At 43.3% G+C, this 27,519-nt stretch overlaps 1 protein-coding gene across 2 annotated transcripts in view; it reads right to left on the minus strand.

Moving 5' to 3' along the window:
* The window catches only part of LOC138285083 (contactin-associated protein-like 5), a 1,227,365-nt gene that overhangs the window by 1,120,267 nt on the left and 79,579 nt on the right, over positions 1-27,519 (minus strand). The window lies entirely within an intron of this gene.

Below are 27,519 nucleotides of genomic sequence, written 5' to 3' on the forward strand. Positions count from 1 at the left end.
ACTTTTCCAGGATCATCAAAATTACAAGGACTACGGATTCACCATGAACCTGGTAAGTTTCATCTACAAACACCAACTGCTAAAAGCTTCTGAGATCGTCAAGTGACTCTCAACGGAGAAATGAGGGCAACTGGACCGGAAATTAACAACTTCAGTAGAATTTCCTTATTTCCCAAGAGAACCTTCGGGTTCAGTTGATAAATCCCAGCAATTCCCCTCTAAATACCAGCAGTTCCGCACTCCTTGGGCTCCTCCTCGTTGGACGTACTGATTTACCACCACCAAAACCGGGACAATGGTAATGGGGCAAAAATATATTATTTTTCATGCTTCTTTCCCTGACCACAAAACTGTCATTTAAGGCACATAGAAACAGGTGACGTGCACCTTGACAGAGACCACAACGCTAATGTTGCCGAAACTTGACATTAAAAATTTGGTCACAACTTCCCTTCATGACATGCCTCTTGCTCCTATGCATGTTTTCCTTCTTGAGCCACGAGGAATGATCGTTTCACTCCACTGATAAGAGTCTCGACTGACTTTAATAAAGGCCAAGATTTTTAGATTCCGGGCCCAGCAATCCAGGACACTTTAAGACACAAAGCACAATTAAAAACTCGCACTCTGTGTACAAAAAATGAGCTACGGCTTTCACAGGAGTGTCTTTATCGTTTCTCCTACCCATTAAAAGACTAAACACTAAGGCCCATATTTATACTTTTTGACGCAAAACTGCACCAATGCAGTTTTGCGTCAAAAAAATTAGCGCCGGCTAACGCCATTCTGAAGCGCCATGCGGGCGCCGTATTTATTGAATGACGTTAGCTGGCGTTAGCCGCCGGCGCCGTCTGGTGTGCGTTAAAAAAAACGACGTACAACAGGCAGCGCCGGCGTAGGGGGATATGGGGCTTGGGCGTCAAGAAATGGGGCAAGTCAGGTTGAGGCAATTTTTTCGCCTCAACCCGATTTGTGCCATTTTTTTTCACTCCCAACCCCCATAGAAATGACTCCTGTCTTAGCAAAGACAGGAGTCATGCCCCCTTGCATGGTCATTGGGCATAGTGGCATGTAGGGGGGCACAAATCAGGCCCCCCTATGCCACAAAAAAATAAAAAAAAAAATACTTACCTGAACTTACCTTAATGTCCCTGGGATGGGTCCCTCCAGCCTTGGGTGTCCTCCTGGGGTGGGCAAGGGTGACAGGGGGTGTCCCTGGGGGCATGGGAGGGCACCTCTGGGCTCCTTCAGAGCCCACAGGTCCCTTAACGCCTGCCTTTTGCAGGCGCTAAAAAACGGCGCAAAAGCGGCCGTACGTCATTTTTTTTGACCCGCCCACTCCCGGGCGTGATTTTTGCCCGGGAGTATAAATCCGACGCACATGCCTCGGAGTAGATTTTTTAGACGGGAACGCCTACCTTGCATATAATTAACGCAAAGTAGGTGTCCACACTAAAAAATGACGCTAACTCCATGGACTTTGGCGCTAGACGCGTCTAACGCCAAAGTATAAATATGGAGTTAGTTTTGCGTTGAAATTGCGTCAAAAAAAACAACGCAATTCCGGCGCAAACGGAGTATAAATATGCCCCTAAAAGTCGATAAATCCCATCAACGTGTGCTGTGTGAATAAAGTTATATATTTAAATGCATTGATGCTCGTGCTGAATACGTTTTACGTATATTGTTCTTGATTCAACCAATAGCTAGTAAAGTGTCCTGATGTCCTTTGTGTTCTCTGTTTGTAAAGTGTGGGTCTGATTCACAGGGGGGCCTGCACTCATGGCGGAGGCCCTGCAGCCCTGCACTTGTGATGGGAACTCCGCCATGAGTAACTGCAGTGTGGAGGTCCCGCCACGAGTGAGTCTCCCGTCCCCATGACTTTGTGAACTGGTCCAACAATATATAATTAATTATATTCACAGAATTACAATTCTGCATAGGGTGGTGGAGTCAAGTCTTCCAGTCCCAGTATAATGTATTGAAATGGTCGTCATTGTTTATTACTACGTCCACTGATGAAGTGGTCAAGTTAAGCAATAACTAACTGTTGTCGTTAACTAGTGTCGTTTGCCAGCATTATAAGTGAGTATTATAAATGAGTAAAGCAATGAGGGTGGCAGTATTCCAGTTTGGCTGCAAGTGCTGTTTGGATTTTTGAAGGGATATCCCTAATAGACGTACTGCCTACCTGCTGCAGCAATAACACTTGTTAAATGCTCTTCCACTCACTATTTTCCACCAGCTAGGTTCAAGCTGGTGCATGAAGAATATGCACGTAAACACAATTTACTGATATCACGAAGAAGCGATGAGCTTTTAACACCCAGTCAAGACGGCAACAATGATATAAAATTATGAAAACAATAAATACCTGACACCGTTGTTCAGCTCCCTCATTATCCATTTCACATACATGTATTCACATTTCAGTAGCTGTGTGTTCTGTTTCTTGACAACGTGTATTTCCGGCCAATTACAATGCCGGCTTTTCTTGATATTGGATCAGGTCAACAATGTGCCGAGAGCATTGACATTAATATCTTGTAGGCTAATTCCCCGTAGACACGACAAGGTATATGAATTGCTATTAATTTCCGTTTTGCAAAGTTCCCTAAACCACATGGCAGCTCTTTGAAGCACAGGCAGTTGAAATAATAAGAGTATAGATGTCAAACCGACGAGTAAGTGCCGGCCCGCTGTGAATATCTGAACAGTGGCATTGTTAAGAGCAGGTCCCTGATTCTGAAATGGCTGACATTAACTCGGGAGGCACGATAACATTTTAATAACTGTTCCACTGATGCATAATTCTGTTGAAAGATAATTGCGTGCTCCAGCTGTGCTTTTGCCGCTGCTGCAAGTGAGCCAGTCACCTTGATGAACGACAGTGCAATTCGAGCGTTTATGCTTCTCCATATGGATGTGTGCCACCTGTTCTCAGAGGAAGTAGTCTTTTCAGGATCGTATGAAATAGTTCCAGCTTCTGTTTAAGTACGACTTTACCTTACTCAAGTTGGTCATCCTAACTTTTAATGTTCTTTTTCAGGTTGGGCTGGAGACACCTTAAGCTTTTTCCCAACCTCATCTGTTTTTTTGTTTTTTTAAACCTAATACAAACACATATATGACGAGGCTTTCTGTCACCCCCTTCATTCATTTTACGTCTGCCCAGAGCAGTATGGGCCAATGGGACAGCCCCAATAATTCACTGGGTGTCTTTCACTATGACTGATGGAATTTTGCCTGATAACGTGCTGAGTCACTTGAGTGCACTCCAATGACAGCTCGTGTGGATGGGTTGCCACTCCACTCAATTATTGTTTCTTTTGTTATATGCTTCGCAAATATGTTTGCATATTGCGTATGTTTCCACAACATGACATTAATATACATGCAAAGACCAGACCAATTGGCTTTACTATTGACTGTTTTATAATATGTCTTAAGTTCAATCTTTTTGGGAAAGTGTGAATTTGCTTTTTGAATCTATAGGTTTTCATTACAAGGACTCTGTTATTTCTTGTGCTACAGCCACACTTGGTAAACACCTATAATGTGTGTGCGCTTATTACTGGATGCGGAATCACTGCATTCTTCTGAGCTCTGCGCAATGCAGTGGAAGGTAATGGGTAATGTTATGTGCCCCCTCCCCCCCCCCCCAATTCTAAAAGGTAAAATGTATACAGATTCAGATTTTCCCTGCACAGGACTCAACTGGTCTTATCGAGTTAAAATCATGAAGGCAAAATCCTGGAGGCGCGGAAATATCATACATCTTGGAATCTAGACCTGAACAGAAGTTGGAAGCTGGAGTTGGTATGTGGCTTTTCAGCTTGTTTGGAGTGATAGAACTCCATTTGCTCAAAATGAAAAAGTTCACCGTAGAAGTTTTGTGCCTCAAACGTCTATCCTTATTCACTGGGGCCAATTGAAAGCTATAAAAAGAAGGAAGGGAGAGAGGGACCCAAGCCTAATAATTTATTGAACTCTTGAAAGGAAGAGCACAGATTTACTTGTAGCCAACGCTGCTCCAAATCCCCCAGTACATTTTGATGGTGTGACACCTCAGCGCCCAGTTTACAAAACGTTTAAATGTGAACAAGAACTTGGTAAAATTATGTACTCATGCTTAACATTAAACTAGTGGGATGAAACATTATGGTATTGCCTGTGTAGTATCTGCGTTTTTGTAGCAGTGTACCAAATCTCGTGTCTTGTACTGTAAACCACTTCCTTGTGCAGGACAGAGCGGAAAACACAACGTGGAGTCTGTCTCATAGGGCACCAGCTACTACGATTATAACTGCAATGCAGTCAAGAGACTACGCAGTCTGCTGCACACCAACACGGACTGGCCTCAGCAGTAGAGAGGCACCAGTTGTGACAATCTCTGTCCCACAACTGTGGTTAGACAGGGATCAACCACACCAGGGCATGATGTTTGGTACCGATGTCAAATGATTTCTAATTGTTTAGTAACAACAACCTGTTGGCCCAATATTGTCATGCTTAGTCTAAAGCCATCCTGGTCGACCAATAAATAAGTCAGTCAGGCCAGGAACAAAAAGGTGAGGTCCAGGTGAGTCACAGCACCACTACCCGTCTGAGTGACCCCACAAAAAGGGAGGCCATTATAGTCTTCCTGGCACAGCAGCACTAGAGCACCGTGCCCAGAAAGGTCCCAACTCTCCACAGAGTTCCAAGGTTTTATAAGCAGCAGGGAAGTAACCACAGAAAATCAGCAGCCTGAACAAGCATGAAACAAGCAGTAATCCCACATGTAAGATAACAAAGATTTTAACAAATCAGAGTAGCTTGGTGGGAAAATGATTGCCTTCTTGGAAAAAGACTCCAGAGGGGTTGACATCATCCTGTGGTACCTTCTCAGTGCTAGAGGTACTCAGCAATGTAAGTTTCCATTACATGGCCTTCTCAAAGTTACACAATCATACCAGTTTCAAACATTCCTTTAAGAGGTGGTTTTTTAGCTATTTTCAAAAACAGAGGAGGCAAGGGTTTTGTCAGTGGTTTTCTAGATTGTAGATACAGGTGCTGGGCGCATAGAGAAGCAACCTGCTGTCTGGTCTCTTCTTGCATTTACCTGCCAATATTACTGATGTGGGCGTTGATAAGGCCATATAAATTCATGGTCTCAGGTAAAGTGACATTTTGAAGACCATGAAGTAAATGTTATTCACCAGGTTCTGATGATGATCTCTTTCTTGTATGCAGAGGTGATCCAGACAAACCTCTCTGTTCTTTCATGTGTTACACGTCTATGAGGAGGATGCATTTCAAGTGAGTCAGATGGAAGTTTGTGGCTCTAGTGAAAGTGTGTTGCCTGCATCTAAATGATAATATAAATAGTTCATGAATGAGTGCCCTTAAGTCAGGGTCAGGAAAGTAGGCCTTGAGTCTCCAAAGAAAGAAGAGCTAGATTCAAGCTGAAACTGAATTCCAACAAGACCGAGGTCCTCATCTTCGGCTCCACTCCCTCCGCAAGGGACGACTCCTGCTGACCTGCCACACTGGGAACCGCACCGACACCCACCGACCACGCACGCAACCTGGGATTCATCCTGGACTCTTCTCTATCTATGACCCAGCAAGTGAATGCCATCTCCTACTCCTCCTGCTTCAACACCCTCTGCATACTTGGGAAGATCTAAAATGGATCCTCACTGAAACCAGAAGAACAGTCGCCGAAGCCCTCGTAAAAAGCAGAATGGATAACGGCAATGCCCTCTAAGCAGGAACCACGGCAAACTCCAGAAAAGACTGCAACGCATCCAGAACGCCTCCGCACGCCTCATCCTGGACATCCCCCACCATTGCCACATCATAGCCCACCTGACAGACCTGCATTGGCTCCCCGTCAACAAGAGAATCACCATCAAACTCCTCACCCACGCTCATAAGGCACTGCACAAAGACCAGAATACCTCAACAGAGGGCTTTCCTTCAACACCCCGGCCCAACAGCTTCGGTCCGCCGACCTTGCCCTCGCCACCATCCTTCGCATCTGCAGAACAACCACCGGTGGCAGATCATTGTCACACCTCGCTGCCAAGACGTGGAACACTCTTCCCACCCACCTGCACCAGAACAAGGACCTCCATACCTTAACTGAGACATCTCAAGACATAGCTGTTCAAACAGTAGCAGCCCCCCCAGCACCTTGAAACCCTGATGGGTGAGTAGAGCACTTTACAAATTCCCTGATTGATTGATTGATTGATTGATTGATCATTATCTCAAAATCCTGAACATATGCATGGTGATTCACAAACACTCTGATGATGTGATTCACTGGGCACAAGCAGATATCCAATCTGAATAAACCATCCGAGCATTAACTGCTATAAGATCTATGGCTGTGTCTCTGGAAGGACAGTAAAAAACAAGAAAAGAGCAGACGTTTATTGTGGGAACTCCAAGGTGCTAGGGGTCTGACACTGAGTAGTAAAAATACAAAAGAAGCAACATCAATATTGGCCAATCACAATAATCACAGATTTCAACACATTTTCTTTATGGAGAGTGAATGTTCTTCAGCAATGAAGTTGAGAAAGAAGCATCATCCAGGCACATTCATCAAATATACCATTGCCAAGATGAATATGGCAGCTAAAAGCAGGAAGCATTTGCATAGATAACAGACCACTTCGGCCTGTAGGAATTCAGTGCCTGTGTCAGGTAGGGGCATAGTGAATGAAACAGAATGCACTGAAAAGTATTTGATAAAAAGCTGGAAGCACATGAAAGTGACAGAGCTCTAGGAGACTGTGCCCCAGGATCAGTAGCAACCACAGACATGCCATGAGACCCTCCACCCCACAAAACAGAAACACGACGCTGATAATATTATTTGCTAGAAAGAGAGAAAATATAAATTGGCAATATTGGCTGTTTACAAGCTAATTGGATATGTGATGATTTCAACTTCCTCAACTGAGCATTATGTTCTATTCCCCTGTTCCGTCCCCTATAGGGCCTGGGTGCAGATGCTTATTAATGTTGCTGTGTAATGGCTTTAATAGGAAAGCATCAGAGATGACTATTACATTTGTAAATGCAATGACTATTAAACTTTCCTTGATGAGAAATATTTATCAACTGATAGATGCCCTATTGTTTAATGGTAACATCCATCCTGGGGCCCAAATTCTTGGGTCTTGATTAATGTTGTGCCCTTAATCCACAATTACCAGAATCAGTTCCTCATATCTTTTAGTTAGATCATGGCTGAATATAATGCCTGCATCATGAGTAAACTGTATCTCTCTACCTCCCCAAACTCTCTAGGTGATAAGAACCCGATAATTACTGACTGACAGATGCCATATTCTTCAAAGTCTACGCCCCTCCTGGGGCTTAAAATTCTGGTTGCTTGATTAAGGTTTTGTCCTTGATCCAAAATTATAAGAACCCATTTAACACATCAGTTGATTTATCATGAGTAATTGTAAAGCTCACACAATGTGCAAAATATACCTTTCCATTGGTCCCATCTCTGAATGTTGAATGATGGGAACTCAATGCACCAAATCTATCTAATACTAGATGTGCCTCACGAGGATCCTCATTGTTGATATGGGCATCACCATTGGACATTGCACTACCGAATGATAGAACTTTAGGCAATCAATTGGGTAAGTCCACTAGGATCCAAATATCATCCATTCTACTTCAGACTATGGGGCAGATTTAAGAAAAGTCTCGCTGTACCCAGTGCAGCACCACTTTTCTTTCATCCATTAGCACCCCCCTACCACCATCATGTGTGCTCTGTATTAGTAATACAGCACACCATGGTGCAGGGTAGGAGGAAATAGTGTCATTTTGGATGCTTTTGATGTACTGTTCAGGGTTAACGCCAAACTTTTGGCACTAACCCTGAACAGTTCATAGGGGACCATTATAAGTAATGGTGTGCCCTCTTTTACCACCTGCTCTAAGCAGATGTTAAAAATGGCACAAAACATGGCCCAAAGAAATCTTGTCATGTGACCTAATGAGGGAACACCACATTGCATACATTATGGCTGGCTCAGGCATAATGTGGCTCAAGGGATTGCAAAACGGTGCAATTCATGCATTGAGCCTCCTTGTAAATCTGGTGTGATGATGTTGGCCTCGTTGGGCCACATTAGCATACAGAAATGATGCTAATGTGGCGCAGTGAGGCACTAGGGACTCTTAAATCAGCCCTAATGTTTTTGTTTCCTGTCTAGGGGTCATATCTGTTTTTAATTTTGAAGTACAGCATACTAACGTCAGTGATCACTATTCCTTGGTGCTAATACTGACACCTTTTAAATGTACTTAACATAAAATCCTTCTATCCCACTGGAGATATTGTTGAAACCGAATTAAAGCTAATTGGTAAGAAATATTGTTGTGAACAAAGGTACTGAGACAGAGCTCTTCTTCTGGCTAACCGGGGTTTGCCAAATGATTTGAACAGCTCACACGATTGTCTTTGATTTGTTAATCAATAGTACTAATAATAATGGCTCTAGCTATATTCTCAAAGGTATCCTGGTCATGGAATTTATACTAGTCTCTCTTACTCTGAGAAGTGAGATTTCAGGGAGAAATCAGGACAGAATATGTTCTGGACAATACGTATCTAAGTCCTGTGAAAGCAATTTATTAAAAAATCTCTTCCCCATTGGGGAAAAGGAGTGAGCTAGCTATTTTAGAGTTCTTTAGGGATAGATGCATCTGAGATGAATCCAGTGCATCTGTTAGATCAGTCCCAAACAAATGTCACAATGATGACCTACCCATTACGATCTATACAGTAATACTGCTCAAATTGAGTTGTTAATACACCTCGCAAAGGCCTCCGATGCTCAAGAGCCTGATGGAATTCCAGCTACTGTTAAAAAAATCCAGAGTAATTATAGTTAAATCCCCAAGAACGACAAAAAAGTGGCCAGTTGCAGGCTGAAGTATGTCCCAAAAAAGTTAAGTTTGTTCAATTGACGTATACCTTAATTCCAAGCAGAATTAGTTGGATTAGTATTTATCTCAAGCAGGATTTTGGGAGGACTTGCAGTAACGAGGTCTCAGACATTGGGGTTTCCCAACTGAACTGTGAGCTACATTTATTGCCATTCATTTGTCCTTATATATTAATTCGTGATGCAGAAGCCTTGAAAAAGTTGTTCAGAAAAACAGGTGTTAGCTATGTCTGTTCAAGAAGTCTTCGACTATAAAAATAGCAGATCACAGACTTGTTAACCATCCATTAAGAAATCTTTAATTGTATTCCTCTGCAGTATTATATTGGGGGTTCAGCATTTAAATTAACTTATTATATATAGAGCTATATCAGTTATGGGCATTGGGTTAATTTGAGATTATGGATTTTGAATAAATAGTGAAATTTGTACTTTTTGTGGAAGACTGCGTGATAACCAATATCACCACTTTAGACGAGGTGTGCTCCAGGCCACGTAATAATTGTGTGGTGTCTGACTACACTCTTATTGCACTCTGTAGGTAGTAAGGGTGCACCCTGATGAAGCACTCACGTGCATTTGCGTTCTTCCCTGCTAAATCTTTTGTTGTTTCCCACATAGCCTTTTATTTGTTTGGATGTGCAATTTACGTAACCTACTCCTACTAATTGTAAAGCTCCACTTACGTACTGGAGTATACCACATTTAAACCTAATTCTTAGCATTGTAACTTGGCATTACCAATTTATAGGCAAGCTCCTAGAAAAGATCCAAAAGTCTGCTAAGTTACGATTGCAACACCTGGAAGACTGGACATCAACAACAGATACTGTTCCCATGTAACAAGGAGGGTTCTCGTCTCTCAGTAGCACTATAACCAAAGTACTAGCCCTACAGCTGATAATCTAAACATGTGCAGTGTTGAAGAAGCAGAAGACATATTTTGCTTTTATGGATTTCTCCTGTGCCTTTGACCCTAATGACCATGCCTGATTTTGGGATACACTAAGGGCCTGATTACGACCTTGGCAGGTAGGATACTCCGTCACAAATGTGACAGATATTCCGTCCACCGGATTACAAGTTCCATTATATCCTATGGAACTCGTAAAATGGCGGCCGGGATATCTGTCACATTTGTGAGGGATTATCTCATCCGCCAAGGTCGTAATCAGGCCCTAAGTTCTAATTGTAGACTATCATGATTATTGAATTACATTCTTACTTTGCATTGGGTAAAGGTTATATAAGGCACCAAAATGCATTCACAGCCAACACAAAGCATCTTATACCATCATGGAAGAGCTGGCTGCTTAAGCTAAACTGCCATTTATGCAGATGCAAACAAGTATTAATCACCCACAATCATTGTACTTGCCCAGCAATTTGAGAACAAAGAAGGAAGTTGCTCAGACCACTACTCCTGCAACTGTGAATCCGTACATGCAGACAAGCTGTCATTGCCTAGCTGAGTAGAGCCTCAATCCCCTTGCTTGCTCGTGAACAAAATTCCTGAACCTGGTGAAGAAGCCTATGGACGGCTCACAGCTTTAGGAAAATGCACATAACTCATTGATTAATTTGAGGTTCCCCATACTCCTTATTGCACAAACACACCTGCACTATATTACACTCCCATAAATCACAGGGACTCAGAAGGCATAAGTCAGCGAACTTTGCTAAAGAGTCTTACAAAATATATAGACTGTAAAAGACTCCAAGGATTTGCACCTTCGCAGTGCAAGCAGACCACACATGGCAAGGGGTATTATTTTAACAAAGAACTAACTGAGCTTTTAATATAATATAGATATTAAGGTGAAGTATATTGTATACATTGAGCGGCTGTCTATTTTAAAAGATTTTTTTTTTCCTTTCGTTCTTCTTTCTTCCTTGCTTTTCTTTTAAGACAATAGATATTTAGACTTTTAATGAATTGCCATCAGATAAGTTGTGCATCTAGTGGGAGGAGTTTTCACCACAACTTTTTTGGTAATGGATTTTTATAACTATACAATAAACTTTACTTACTTACAAAGCCAACATTTGGGTGTGTAATGGACTCAGATATGGATGACTTTGGCAAACCTTGACATCTCTGACCTACCTGCCCATTTAAATATCATCAGATCAATTCCAGCAGTACTTGGCAAACTCCCTATTATCACTAATCATTGACACAAACAAGATTGTGCTGTTGAATTTAACCCATTTCAGACAAGTAACTGTATTAGCACATTACATCCATGTGAACGAATTTTGATTTACCTTTTAGAAGTCTAAAACCATGAACTTTGGTGGCTGAGGCCAACTTTCTATGTCTGTGTGGTGGTTACGTAATGTTAGACTAGAAGCTGTAAGAGACAACAATTATCTAGTTGTGAGACTACCATACACTCTGTTTTGTAAATTGTTCATTTTATTTTTGGAAGCAAAAGTCCACTCAGTTAACCTGGGTATCCTCCAATTCTTTAAATCAGTGAATTAAAGTGATATATCATACCTGACACACATGTACAATGCTAAGATAACCCACCCTTTCTTGTCATGATTCAGAAACCCTAAATCCTTTGGAGCTTGAATTTGTTGCAAAATATATATGTTGGGGGGTATCCATTTGGATTTAGGATTAGTAGAATTAAAATGTAGGGCATTCACATGTGTGGTCCACTACTAATATGATCACCATCATGCATCATTGAGTATGTTAAGAAATGTAATCTATTTGGAACTAAAGAAAGAGGAAGATGGCCATCTGCCTTCATTACCTTGATGTTTTTGTGTACCTTAGACTTTACTAAAGCTGGGTGTTAGAAATTGGGTCTTTGGTTGGTAGTCAAGTTACCCCCTGTCCAAGCAAGGACCCTCAATCTAGTCAGGGTGAGTCACACACAATCTAAATTATCCCGTGCCGACCCTCTGGTAGCTTGGCACTTCGAAGACAATGTGTAAAGTATTTGTGCAATAAATCATGCAATAACACAGTATAGCACCACAAAAATACACCACACGGTGTTTAGAAACATATATAATATTTATCTGATAAGATGCAGGTCAAAACAATTAAAATACAATAAGTATATGTTGAGATATCACTGTAAAAGTGATATAAAGTGTCTTTAGTCTTTTAAAAGCATTAAATGTCTCTTTTAAGCACAAAGTGCCTGGTTTGCGTTTAAAATCTCTGAAAAGAACCACAGAGGAGGAGATGCATGGAAACATAGGGGGTGTGTGTCGATTTCTCGAGCCACACATGGCGATGCGTCATTTGCTTTTCATGCAGGGAGAGCTGTGCGTCGATTTCCTGCGCTCGGTCGTGGATCCTCTTCGGGTTGCGGGGTTTTTAGACGCCCGGGGACGATGCATGTATTTACTGCGCTGACAGGATGAAGTCACAGGGCTGCGTCGATCCAGTGGGCCATGCGTTGAACTTCCGGTTGCTGCGTCGGGCTGCGTCATTCTGGTTTGGGCGGGTGGTTAATTTTTCACTGTGGTGCAGGCTCTGTGTCATTTCTGGCAGGCTGTGCATCGAGTTTCACCACACAAGGAGTCCTTCTTGTAGAGATTAAGGGTGTTATTACAACTTTGGAGGAGGTGTTAATCTGTCCCAAAAGTGACGGTAAAGTGACGGATATACCACCAGCCGTATTACGAGTTCCATAGGATATAATGGGACCAGGAGGCAAGCTCTTTCAAAGCCCTTGGAGAGCACTTCTCACCACAGCCAGAGAGCAGCAAGGCAGCAGGGTAACAGCAAGGCAGCAGTCCTTCACAGAAAGCAGACAGGTAAGTCTTTTGGGCAGCCAGGCTGTTCTTCTTGGCAAGATGCAAGTTCTGGTTCAGGTTCTCTTCTCTAGGAAGTGTCTGCTTTGGTAGGGGCAGAGGCCCTGTTTAAATACCCAAATGTTCCTTTGAAGTGGGGGAGACTTCAAAGAGTGGATTAGAAGTGCACCAGCTCCCCTTTCAGTTCAATCCTGTCTGCCAGGGACCCAATAGGGGGTGTGGCATTCCTTTGTGTGAGGGCAGGCTACTGTCCTTTGACATGTAATTGTCAGGCCCTCCACCCTCACAGTCCAGGAAGACCCACTCAAAATGCAGATGTAGGCAAGTGAGGCAGAGTATCCTGTGTCTGGGGTGTGTCTGAGTGAATGCACGAGGGAGCTGTCAACTGAACCCAGCCAGACGTGGATTGTAAGACACATAAGGATTTAAGTGCAGAGAAATGCTCACTTTCTAAAAGTGGCATCTTTAAAATAGTAATATTAAATCCAACTGCACCAGTCAGCAGGGTTTTGTATCACCATTCTGGCCGTACTAAATATGGCCTTCCTACTCCTTTCAGATCAGCAGCTACCACTCAAACAGTATATGAGGGTAGCCCCAATGTTAGCCTATGAAGGGAGCAGGCCTCACAGCAGTGTAAAAACGAATTTAGGTGTTTTACACTACCAGGACATGTAACTACACAGGTACATGTCCTGCCTTTTGCCTACACAGCACCCTGCCCTATAAGCTACCTAGGACATATCTTAGAGGTAACTTAGATGTAGAAAAAGGGGAGTTTTAGGTTTGGCAAGTACTTTTAAATGCCAAGTCAAATTGGCAGTGAAACTGCACACACAGGCCTTGCAATGGCAGGCCTGAGACAAGGTTAAGGAGCTACTTAAGTGGGTGGCACAATCAGTAATGCAGGCCCACTAGCAACATTTAATCTACAGGCCCTGGCACATATAGTGCACTTTCCTAGGGACTTATAAGTAAATTAAATAATCCAACTGGGTATGATCCAATGTTACCATGTTTAAAGGGAGAGAGCATATGCACTTTAGCACTGGTTAGAAGTGGTAAAGTGCGCAGAGTCTAAAGCCAACAAAAATGAGGTCAGAAAAAGAGAAGGAGGAAGGCAAAAAGTTTGGGGGTGACCGTGCAGAAAGGCCATTTCCAACACTGGGTAACTGAAAAAACAGTAAAGCTCAGTTATAAATATGGTTGATATCTATTGCTTGAATCTCAAGAATTGAAACTGATTTTGCACATTGCTCAAAGTTCAAGTATTGTATTATATATTGTTATTGCATTTCTACCGTTAATGAGGAGTTGAAAGCTCTTTACCCCCAGCAGGACACTGCTCCAGGACCCCAGGTTGGTAGTTAGTCTAGCGGTATTGGGATTAGTTTTGAGCGCTCATGAAAGCCATTCCATGGGTTCACTTCAATTTATTTTAGTCTTGTTAAATAAATAGGAGTTAGGTGTCATATTTAGCAGGGAGGGTGGGAAGATATGTATCTTCATGCAGATTTTATTTTAGGAATAATGGACGAACTGATAGACTGAAAAGGTATGCATAAGATGGGAAAGTGAGAAGAGGGCCATTTCAATGGAAAAAGGAGAGGTGGCATATAGAGATTTTGAGTAAAGATCCATTTTCATGCAATATTTTATGAGTTTAGATTATACATTTTGAGGCAGCATACTCTAGAAAGAAGCAACATTATTTACATGTGAAGATATTGCTATATGCGTTACTTTTCATACGTGTGAGTATCTGGTAAACAGTCTGTGTGGTGTAATGTTACAGCTAGACCACTGCTTCAGCAAGGACAGTGGATCAGGTGTTGGAAGCTTAAAAAATGGCAGGCACTAAATCTTAAAAGGAGATTTTTGTAAATGATTGAATGGATGTCTTCTCAGTTTGGATCACAGTACTAATTGTAAAGCAAAGTGAGATCCATTTTAGACACCTCTGATTTGATGTGGCACAAGATGGAGAGTGAGCAAAGCTTCCATGAGCAATGTAATTGTTTTGTCTGTATCCCTGTGACTGGGAGTGGAGATCCGGACATTACTAGTCAATGAAAAGTATTTTAGCAAGGGGCTGATGATTAGAAATCCTGGAACACTGCCCATTGGTAGATGGTAAGAGTGGGATGGAACTGCAGACTTTATTGTATAAAGTGATGGTGGTCCTTTGGGTGAGGACTAATGTCTTTCTTGATCACATTTTCATTTGGTCTGATATCAGCCAGTGCACAACCTCACACCTCTTTGTGCCTCTGTTGTGGGTGCTCTAGGCCGGAAACTACCCTGCTTTGAGGGGTATCACCACCCAAGACAGTGGGCCTAATTTTAGAGTTTGACAGGCGGGTTACTCTGTCACAAACATGAAGGACATGCCGTCTGGCGATTTATGATAGAATTGAATAGTAGTCACGTTTGTAATGGAGTAACCCCATCTGCCAAACTCTAAATCAGGTCCTGTGTCTGGAGAGCATCCTGAAAGTAAATTTCAACACTGGTTTTAATTGATGGATGGTCTGACTTTCTGGATATTTGTATTCCAAAGGGCTGCATTTATATAGTATACGTAGACCATATGTCAACGTAGTTTGCTTTGTTTGCCATGGAAAAAATACCAAATGTGTAGTCTACTGGTAAAAACATGGATACAGACAAATAGTTTGCCAAAACATTTCTGTTTTTACAACACCGCTTTTTTGAATAGTTATTTACCAAATTATGTGTCAGGGCTGAATTACTGATCATGGCCATTGCGTCACTGATAAGGAAATCATGGTGGGTAGGCTTGTTAAAGTTACAATGTAATCAAAATCTGATCTTTTATTGCCCTGTTGACTGAGACAAGCCGGTTTACGATACCTCGACTGCAGACCTGTACACATAATGTATCTTAGGCCCAAAGTGAGTGCAGAAGTATATCAGTTATAGGTTAATTTTTTAATAGGGGTGGTTACTCTTTGGCACAGATAATTAATCCCAAATTTAGAAAAGTGTCCCTTTTTGTAAGGTCACCCCCAACATTTTTGCCCCCAATGCTGATGGTTGTAACTCTGGTAGTGTACTCCAGGCCCTAGCGCTTGTGTTCTCTTCTAAATCTGATTTGTCGACTTGGTAATTCTCTAATTGACAAAAACTATACTCCCTTTAAAGTCCCTAGTAAATGGTACCCAGAGTACCAAAGACATAGGTCGTAAAGAGGTTCCCAGGGCTGCAGCATGAGCTTGTGCTACCCTGGGCAACCCAAAAACAAACTATTGATAGCAGACCTGCCATTGCAGACTGCAGGAGCAGTGCAAACTGCTTGAGTTCGACCGTGCTCTCATCATGAGTGGCACAGTCCTATGCACTACCTTACATATTTGTCTGACACCATTCAAGAAGGCTTCTGCAGCCCAAGAGGCAGGGTTGCATTATATTTAAGGTGCAGGCATATAAACATGAGCGTATATGTCTCTATAGTGTCTTCCCTATTAAAGTAAACTATAAGATGAGACTTGCTCCTGGGAAGACATGGGTTGCAAGTTCCATTATAGTACCACCTACATATGTTGCATTTGGTGACAAACAAAATGCCTACACTCCCCTGACATTCATCTGGTGTCAAGGGATGACTGGCATGCACCGAGGTGACACCTTAGAGCAGTGGTTTTCAAACTTTTTAATGACTCATTCCCCCAAGCCCAGTGAAAAAAAAAATCGTCCCCACGTCTCAATTTTTCACAATTATTCTATTAAACTGACAATGTTTAAATATATGTACACTTATTTAAACACTGCAATTAAGTCATTTTACGGTTTTAACAATGCAATCAAATACATGATGCCAAGAATACTATTCTGGTTAGGCAGGCCTCACTGATGTGTAAAAGTATCCACAGTATCATTATTAGAAGTGAAGGTGGAGGTTTTGAAGAGTATTTGGAGTCCCTTCCCTTTTGACACATACTCCCAGCTTGGATATAAATGACAAACATGTTAGTGATGGCCCATTACAGAGCCATTTACTGCTGATCATTTTTTCATGCATTGTTAGAAATGGAGTCTTTGGTTGGCAGTTAGGTTACCCTCTGTCCAAGCAAGGACCATCAAGCTAGTCAGGATAAATGAGAATCACAGTCAGTTAACCCCTGCTCATCCCCTTGGTAGCTTAGCACGAGCAGGCAGGCTTAACTTCAGAGACAATGTGTAAAGTATTTTACATACAGTAACCCAGTGAAAACAATAAAAAATGACACAACACAGGTTTAGAAAAATAGTTAATATTTACCTAAACACAACAAGACCAAAATGACAAAAATCCAGAAACCACCTCTTTAGGAAATCCCACTCTGGTAAAAATACCTATGAGTGCTTTAGCTACTGCAGGCGCAGTAGTGGACCTAAGGGGAATTGCTTCAGGGTACCTGGGAGCATGATCCACTACTACCAGAATATATTGGTTCCCTGATGCTGTGGGAGGTTCAAGTGAACCCACTATGTACACTCCCAATCTTTCAAAGGGGACCCCCACCACTGGAAGTGGAATGATGGGGGCCTTTGGATGGCCATCTGTCTTACCACTGGCTTGAATGGTGACACAGGAGGTGCAAAACTCCTTTACTTCATGGGACATATTGTGCCAATAGAAATGGTTGACTAATCTCTCCCAAGTCTTGGTTTGTCCCAAATGCCCAGCAAGGGGAATGTCATGGGCTAAGGTTAGAATGAAATCCCTAAACTCCTGAGGCACTACCACTCTCCTAGTGGCACCAGGTTTTGGATTCTCAACTGAGGAGAATAAAAGTCTTAAATCCTTAGAAAACAGTAAGAACACTGTTAGTGCACAAAAGTAACTGGGTACCGTCAAAATAAAGCCGCACGGGTGAGTGTGCATCAAAAAAGGCCAGTGATGCGTCGATTTCTCACCCACAAGTGAGAACGTGCATCTTTCCTCCTCCAGTCGGGTCAGGATGCATAATTTCTTCTCTCCAGCAAGAGAGCGATGCATCGATCCGGACGGGCACCTCGGGTCTGGGCAGACTTTGTGTTGATTTTCCGCACCCAGTGATGTTGCGTTGAAATCCGGTCCCACAGTGTCAAGAAACCAAGCTGTGTTGGGGCTTGCGTTGTTAGCAGCCACTGCGGGTGCTGCGCAGCATTTCTCCAGCTGCGTTGCATCAATGTTCCAGCCGTGATGCAGGTGGAGCATCAATTTTAGCTGCAAGGCTGGCGGCGCGTCGTTTATCAGCCTGCACGGGGGGTGGTGCATTGAAAGTTTTCCCACATGGAGGTCTTTGCATGGATTTTCAGTTCTTAGCTGCCAGCTTCATCTCTCAAGGGCCCAGGGACTGGATAGGGCACCACTTGGCAGAGCAGGAGTCTCAGCAGAGAGTCCAGCAGAGAGTCCAAATGCTGGCAGGGGAAGTCTTTGATGGTCTTGATACTTCAACAACAGGAGGCATGCTCAGTTCAAGCCCTTGGAGATTCTTCTCAAGCAAAAATGCACAATAAAGTGCAGTCTTTGTCCTCTTTCACAGGCAGAAGCAGCAACTTCAGAAAAGCCCAGCAAAGCACAGTCACAGGCAGGGGTAGCACTTCTCCTCAGCTCTTTAGCTCCTCTTCTTGGCGGAGGTTCCTCTTGATTCCAGAAGTGATCCAATTTTCAGGTGTTTTGGGTGTTCTTCTTATACCCATTTCTGCCTTTGAAGTAGGACTACTTCAAAGAGAAGTCTCTGTTGTTGTCAAGATCCTGCCTTGCCCAGACCAGGCCCCAGACACACACCAGGGGGTTGGAGACTGCATTGTGTGAGGACAGACACAGCCCTTTCAGGTGTAAGTGACCACTCCTCCCCCCCTCCCAGCACAGATGGCTCATCATGGTATACAGGCTACACCCACCTCTCTTTGTGTCACTGTCTAGAGGGAGGTGCAAACAGCCCAACTGTCAAACTGACCCAGACAGGGAATACACAAACAGGCAGAGTCACAGAATGGTTTAAGCAACAAAATGCCTGCTTTCTAAAAGTGGCATTTTCAAACACACAATCTAAAAACAAACTTTACTAAAAGATGTATTTTTAAATTGCGAGTTGAGAGACCCTAAGCTCCATATTTATATCTGCTCCCAAAGAGAATCTTTACTTTAATGATGTTTAAAGGCATCCCCCATGTTAACCTATGAGAGAGATAAGCCTTGCACAGTGAAAACCGAATTAGGCAGTATTTCACTCTCAGGACATATAAAACACATTAGTATATGTCCCACCTTAAACATACACTGTGCCCTACCCGTGGGGCTACCTAGGGGTGCCTTACATGTAAGAAAGGGGAAGGTTTAGTCCTGGCAAGTAGGTACACTTGCCAAGTCAAACTGGCAGTTTAAAACTGCACACACAGACACTGCAGTGGCAGGTCAGATCCATGTTTGCAGGGTTACTTATGTGGGTGGCACAACCAGTGCTGCAGGCACACTAGTAGCATTTGATTTATAGGCCCTGGGCACTTCTAGGTCACTGTACTAGGTTCTTACTAGTAAATCAAATAAGCCAATCATGGAAAGCCAATTATACATACATTTTACATAGGAGCACGTGTACTTTTGCACTGGATAGCAGTGGTAAAGTGTCCAGAGTATCAAAAACAGAGTCCAGCACACATCAGCAATCTGGGAAACAGAGGCAAAAAGTTAGAGGAGACCATGCCAAGGATGCCAAGTCTAACAAGCGTAAAACAAAGCCCTGTTTTTATTATAATGATTATTTTGGCCACAGCCTGGTGCCCCCCAGGGATCTGTTGAGGACCTCCAGTTTAAAGATCCCTGCCTTAGAGAATACCCACCTGTTTGCCACAACCTATTTTGTGCTCTGGCTGGTCAGTCAGCACTTACACGTGCTTGCTGCCACCAAGACAGTGCTCTGACCTCCTTCCAGGTAGTGTGGACAGTCCCAGGAGTCAGAGACAAAGGCTGAGTCAGGAAGGAGGTCACATCCCCCCCTCCAGCCACACTAGTGAATGGGCACTCCAGGAAGGTGAGCTTCAAAGGCTTCACCACTCCTGATAGCCATCTGTGCTATCCCCTAGAGGGGGAAACAGCCCTTTCCCTGCCACCAAGCATGTTTGCTCATGGGCAGGTGGGAAATTAGATATGTAAGGTAGTGCACACACCCCCAGCAGGCTGACCACATCTCTAGGGTGAGCAGCCTGGTCTGTGAACTAAACTTTGATTTTTGCCATCTTAGGAGTGGCAGAATAGAGGATTCTGGATAGCAAAAGGTGACCCACCCCACTAGATGGGGAAGATTAGCTACAAGAGCTAGCTGCCCACTGATCACTAGCCACCACAACACTACCTTCCCTAAATCCAGTATTTAAGGAACACCCCTGATACCAGAACATCAGATCTGAACAACTGACTTCAAAGAAGGACCAAGGGGACCACTGGTTCACTGACAACTGGACTTTGTCCACTGCACCAAAACAAAAGAGGAATGCTCTGTTCCTGAGGCAATAGACTGGGAACTGTGTGATCGACCCTCATTCTTGGCTCAAACTGGGCACTTCCAATCAAAGAGACCCCTGTGGACACCAGAAGCACCCTCTGTCTCTCTTGGACTAGTGGCATTAGTTCCCTACAAACTTCAGGTAAAAACACTCACAGGATCCGAAGTTTAACCAGCCATCAGGTCCCCCATGGGATCACCCACATCCAGGTAGTACAGTGTCTTCTGGAAGTTATAGTCTTGCCTGCCCCAAAGTTTCAACCTGCTACGCCACTCCCCAGGGCCCCCTGAAGTTTGCAAAGCTTTTCACCACCTTTACCATTGGCAAGGTTTGTTGACTGCCAAACCCAGTAACTGACCCTCACACTTGATGCTGTAACTGCAGAGCAACCTATGCAGCCTGCATCTGACAACCACAACCCAGCCCCTGCTGAGTTTTTGCATCTTGTACTCTGCATCATAGTGTGAGCGGTAAAACCATAACCAGCATAAAAACAGCTAGCAATGCCTGGCTATATGAAAAACAATGTTAAATGGGTCCGCATGCAATATTTTTATGCCACCTGGTAAAGGTACCAAATTGCTGTGGCGACAAATGTAACAATCACGTACAAATCATTTATGTTGCCAGATCACGAGTCAAAGTAAATTATCACAGTTGATTTCACAAATTACGTGTTCATGACAAATCCTCTGCATCTATCTGACCAATAAGAACTCCAATAACTGATCAATAGTTTTGAAGAGGGCCGCTAGTTAAACCAAGGCATACCTGATCCAGGGAGTACTGCAAGTAACACATCCTGTTACTTGCATTCCTTAGCAAAGCCTTTAACAATTGTATTCACTTTTCACAAAAATATTCAAAAGGTGTGGGAGAAATGTGCAAATATTAATTGTCACACCTTATGATTTTGCCATGAGAGAAAAAAAGTACAAAGGCTAATTTTGCAGGGATGTCCCCATGCATTTTTTTCCAAGCTAAATCTGTTTGTGACATTGATACACGCAATCAAGGTTTTAAGAACGTGTCCAAGCGTGCAACATCCATAAGTTGCAGAGACTGTCACGTTTGCAAAATGAAGATGGTAAAATTATAATTTCTCGCTGCCACAGTATGTAATAGTGAGTCATTAATGAGGTACACACCTATCAGCATAAATCAGTACTTAACTATTATTTTTAGTACTTTTTGCTTTAAGGTTCAGCTTTTTCTTCGTTTAGGAGAAAACTATTAAAAAGGGTACACTCCTTAATGGTTTACCAAATTAAAGCTAACAGATAAATATAATGTGTTGAAATCATCTCTGGGTACACCTTACAAAATGAACCGAGTGATCCTCACAAAGTAAACCTAATAACAAGTCGGTTATTTTCATTTGAATATATGAGCTTCAAGCACATCTGCAGTGCCAGCAACATGGCATGGCATCAGTCATCAATGTGCAGTGAGGTCATACGCTTTCAAAACGTGGTATTGGAGCCTCCGCAGCATCCAAAACAGGTGCGATTTCAGGCCTCTGCTGATTCTAAAAAAGTTCTATTTGAAACAGATTGATTGTGTGCTGTGGAGAGTCGAGCATCATATGTGAACCTGTGTAGGTAGATGGGAGGTTCAAGGAGACAGACCTTCAGCACCTAGTTGGCTTCGAAATCTTGGAAAGATAACCCAAAGAGCTTTAAGATGTTCGTTGGCAAAATGCATAGTACTGAAATGGGAACCTTTTCTAATCAGCTACCTGACAAGGCTAGGGTGATATCGTCTGTGTGACTCAAACTGAGGGTTGAGATTGCTGCAAAGTTCTTGTACAAATGTGTTTTGTAGAAGGCTTAGTTGGGGAGGCCGTGGCATAAGGTATCGAATTAGTGCAGTCTTGATATTAAAATTACTGGGAACAGAATAATGTGTTAAGGTAGGGCCGAGTAAAGCCCAGTTTCGCAAATACCTAAGACACGTGATAACTTTATTAGAGTGGGGTGGTGAGAAATACATCAAAGTCAAACACATCCCCTAGGTTTGAGCACTTTTGGGACAGTGTTGATTAAAGCCTTTCAGAGAAAGAGGAACCTCTGGGACACAATGACACAAAGCGAATGATCTCTGTCTTAGACGATCTAAAGAAGAGCGAGTTTGCATCCATAGATCCCAGCATTCATTTGAACCAAATAGTGTCCAATCTGATGTTAGTACTCTGAACTCTCCTGTAGATTTACATGAAGCTGAATGTTCTTAGCTTCTATGTTTAATCGAAGGAAGGACTCCGATTGATAATAAAGTCAACATGATGTGCAGAGAGCTGCTGAGTCCTGACCGTTTGCAAGTCGTCATATCAATGATCTTTGTAAATGACGAATTCACCCAAGTCAGTGGAGTGTGACGATAGATGAATAAATAAAACAGTTTTAGCAATGCCTAGCTATACCAAACCCAATTTGAAATAAATCTACATGCAATGTTTTTACGAGACTGGGTAAAGGTACCAAATTGCTGTGGCGACATATGTAACAATCGCCTGCTAATCATTTATGTTGTCAGATCACGAGTCAGAGTAAATTATCGAAGTTCATTTCACAAGTTATGGGTTCATAACAAATCTTCTGCATTTATCTGGCCAATAAGAACTCCAATAACAGATCAATAGTTTTGAAGAGTGCTGCTAGTTAATCGCTGGCCTTCCAAAAGCTTACCTGACCCAGCGAGTACTGCAAGTAACACACCCTGTTACTTGCATGCCTTAGCAGAGCCTTGAGCATGAGAGCCTGAGAAAACTGACAGGGTTAATATCGCAATTAAAAGTGGTATGAAAATACATAGTTACAGCACTTATTACAATTAGTAAAACAAGAATACAGTATATTTCATTTCTTCTTGGAAGCTCTTTCTAATGCAGGGTAAAGTGCCCTGGGGTGTCAATTTGTTTTTGTGAGTTGTCTACACAATACCATTCAACCGTGAACAATCTTGACATAAAACCGATCAGACGGTGTGAGCTTTATACTTCCTTTCCTCAGACTGCGACAGCAGAACTCAATGTAAGTCCCAGTTGTCATCTATTTTCCACTGCAAATAACAATGTTGCCCCTGGAAAGTCAAACCAGTTCAATTCCGAATATTTTTCACCTTATGCCACGCCAGGGGGCACTATCACCCCCAGGGCATGTACGCTGGTATAGAGTTTATTGTAAACTTAAAATGAGGTAAAACGGAGGTATGAAAGTGTTAGAGGTTTTGTTCTTTTCATTCCATGAGAAGGTTTATTTTCTATTTCAGCTCTTATGAAGTAAAAAATTGTAGAGGGATAGCTTTACAACTAGCAAAGAGTTGTTATTCATTTTGCGAAAACACAACATTATTATCAATCCCAATTTCTATCAATATTTTAAATTAACCCATTAATCCTTGACTGATTACACTTCTGCAATTATTCAGAATGTTTTAACTATAAGTCTATGTTACTGAATAGTTTCACTGGTGATGGAAGTGAAACATGTCAAAGTGTAAATTGCACAGTTTTTTAAATACTTTCAAGTAAAACCTGTATGCCAGAATAGCTAGAATCTTAACAGCCAATAGATGAAAATGATTGGTATTTTTTACGTTCATTTATCACTACATGTAATGAAATGTCTTGCATTTTTGAGATTTAAGAAACTAGTGCAAAATGTAATTTCCCAATATTGTATGTGTGTGAAAATAGCCTCTTCCTAGCATGGTTACCCCCATTTTTGGCCTGTTTGTCAGTGTTTGTCAGTGTGTTTTAATGTCACTTAAATCCTGCTTGCCAGGACCCCAGTGCTCATGGTTTGTGGCCTACTTGTCAGTTTCACTGTTTTTGTCAGTATGCTTAACTGTGTCACTTGAGTCGTCCTAACCATAACTTCAGTGCTTATGCTCTCTATGGTTCCTAATTTGTCCTTACATTCTGGTAACCCAGTATTCCACTCCAAATTGACATACTGCTGCCCCCTTATAAGTCCCTAGTGTATGGAACCTAGGTACCCAGGACATTGGGTTCCAGGGGATCCCTATGGGCTGCAATATAACTTTTCCACCCATAGGGAGTCTATACAAAAGCTTCTTCAGGACTGACATTGCAGCCCATGTGAAATAGTGCATGCACTATTTCACAGCCATTTTCACTGCACCAGGTCACTTATAAGTCACCTATATGTCAGGCCATCAGACCCTGAAGGCTGGGTGAAAACTACCTGTGTGTGAGGGCACCCCTGCGCTAGCAGAGGTGCCCCCACGTTGTCCAGACCCATTTCCTCAGACTACGTGAGTGTGGGGATGCCATTTTAAGTGTGCACTGGACATAGGGCAATACCTGTGTCCAGCTTCACAATGGTAACCTGAATATGGGCATGTGAGGTGTCTAACAACTGGGAATTGTACCCTAATGCTGATTCCAGTATTGGTTGCACAATGTCAAGCACTCTGGGGGCTCCACTAAGGACCCCCAGTGCATCCATACCAGTCTTTTGAGGTTTTCTATAGAGCCCAAGCTGCTGCCACCAGCCTCTGGAAATGCATTGAAGCCACAGATGGTGCCCTCCTTGCATAATCCAGCATACACCGGTTCTGGGACCCCCAGTCCCTGCTCTGGCGTGAAACTGGAAAAAAGAAAGGGGAGGGACCACTCCCCTGTCCATCACCACCCCAGGGATGGTGGCCAGAGCGCCTCCAGAGTGTCCCTGGGTTTTGCCATCTTGGATTCCAAAGGGGTGGGGCACTCTGGGAGCATATGAGTGGCCAGTGCCAACAGGTGACGTCAGAGACCCCTCCTGATAGGTGCTTACCTGGTTAGGTGACCAATCCACCTCTCAGGGCTAGTTAGGGTCTCTCCTCTGGGTGTTTCTTCAGATTCAGATTGCAAGACTCCAGCAGAAATCCTCTGCATCCTTTACTTCATTTTCTACCCACAGATCAATTACTAACTGCTCCAGGAACTCTACAAAACTGCAATAAAGAAGCAAAGCTGACATCTGGAACATTGTGTCTTCAGCTCCTGCCAGCAACTGCAACAGTTTCTAGGTTGGGCATCCTCTGAGGACTGCCTGTTTTCAGTCTGCACCAGAAGGACCAAAGGAATCTCCTGTGGAGTGACGGAGTCACTTCCTTGCTTCAGCAGGCACCTCTCTGCAGCAGTGACTGGTGGCTTGGACCCCCCTCTCCTGATGACAGGCATGGATCCAGCAACACAGGTGATTGTCCAGCTGGCCAGATTTGGTGGAGGTAAGAGCTTGCCTCCACATGCAAAACAGTACCCCTGTGCACCGCATGACTTGCAGTTGTCAATGTGCAACCTTCCAAGAAGTTCTTTGTGCACAGCCCAGCTTAGGCCCCCAGCACTCTATCCTGCGACGCACAGCTTCCTGAGTGGTTCTCCAGCGGCGTGGGAATCCTTTGTGTCGTGCTGCATGGGCTTCCATTTGCACCTCCTTTTGTTCCCGTGCCGTGGGACTCCTGTGTATGTTGCCTGGTCTTCTGTGGGCCCGCTGAGTTGCTGAGAGCCCCCTCTGTCTCCCTCTCCTGGGTAGAGGCCACCCGATCCCTCCTGATCCCAGGCAGCACCATTTTCTGCAAACTGCGAGCTTTGCATGTGCCAAGGCTTGTTGGCAGAATCCAGCAACGCAAACCAGACTCCATTCATCCATCCAGCGTGGGACATCTTCTGCACCAACCAGGAACCCAAATCTGTAATCTTTGGTGAAATACTGACTTTGCCTTCTCACCGGTGGTTCCACTTTTGCACTTTTATCCGGGTTAGCAGGGGCTCCTCTTCTCCCTGGACTCTTCAGTGCTTCAAGGACTTGGTCCCCTTCTTCCACAGGTCTTCAGGTCCAGGAATCCATTGTTGGTGTCTTGCAGTCTCTTCTGGTTCTTGCATTATCTTCTATCACAACTTCTAGTGTGTTTTAGGAAACCTGCTGTGTTTTACTCCTGCTTTCCTGGGCTCTGGGTGGGGTACAATAGTTACCTTTGATGTTTTCTTACACTCCCAGCGCCCCTGTACACACTACACTTGCCTAGGTATGAAACTGAATTTCGCATTCCACTATTTTAGTATATGGTTTGTGTTACCCCCAGGCCCATTGCAACCAATTGTGATTTACACTATTTGCACTGTTTTCCTACTGTGTACTTACTTGTTTCTGGTTACTAGTGTATATATTATGTGATTTACTTATCTCCTAGGGGAACATAGCCTACAAAGTATTTCGGCATTGGGTGTCTAAAATAAAGTACCTTTATTTTTGTAACACTGAATATTGTCTTTCATATGTGTAAGTACTGTATGGCTACAGTGGGATTGCAAGAGTTTTGCATGTCTCCTAGTTCAGCCTTGGCTGCTCTGCTTACAGCTACCTCTAGACAGCCTGGCTTCCAGACTCTGAGTACATTTCACTAATAAGGGATAACTGGACCTGGCATAAGGTGTGAGTACCTTTGGTACCCACTACAAACCAGGCCAGCCTCCTATAGTATGTGACTTTTTCATGTGTGGGTGTACCTTGTGTACGAGATTCATGTGAAAGATACATACAGACAACAGATTTGAGCAGAAAATGTTTCAGTGGCACATTTTCTGCAGGAACCAGTCTTCCATGAGTCAATAGTATGCAAAATCCAATGAAGCAAATTTTTCATAAATTCTAGAACTTCTTTTACTCAGGGAGTCAGATCACTACATCCAAATCTTTCACCATACATCCATGACCATGCAACACTGAAATAATACAGAACTTCATGTCTCTTCAATCTTGTTCAAAGTCTACCTCTGGCCATTCCCTTGTTTGAGCATTTGACAAGCTTTCCTTACGAGGCTAAATACTGTCAGCTTGTCCATTAATTAGAATGGCCTCTTTCCACCCAACCCCACCTCGCTCAGCATATACTGCCAACAAACTGTACCACAAAAAATATCTGGCTTTTTGCACACTGCCCTCAGTGCGCATGTGTGTTTGGCCAGCCGTCTCGGGCTGGCCAAACACAAATGTGCTCTGTGCTCTCTCCAGCCCAGCACTGCCTTGCCGGGCTGGAGAGAGCAAGCACAGGCTCCCAGTCTGCCTGGGAGCGCCCTGACTGGGCGCTCCCAGCCAATACTAACGCCGCTCTGAGCAGCGTCAGGATTGGCCGAATGGCAGGCTGGGAGCCTGTGCCTGCTGAGGAGATGGTGGATCATTGGTGGGGCGCTCAGGTAAGTTTTTTTTTTTTATTATTCATGTTTTATTATTATTAAAATTCCCTTTACCCACACTGCTGCTGG

The sequence above is a fragment of the Pleurodeles waltl genome, chromosome 3_1 (genome assembly GCF_031143425.1).
Source record: "Pleurodeles waltl isolate 20211129_DDA chromosome 3_1, aPleWal1.hap1.20221129, whole genome shotgun sequence".
Classification (NCBI taxonomy): Eukaryota; Metazoa; Chordata; class Amphibia; order Caudata; family Salamandridae; genus Pleurodeles; species Pleurodeles waltl.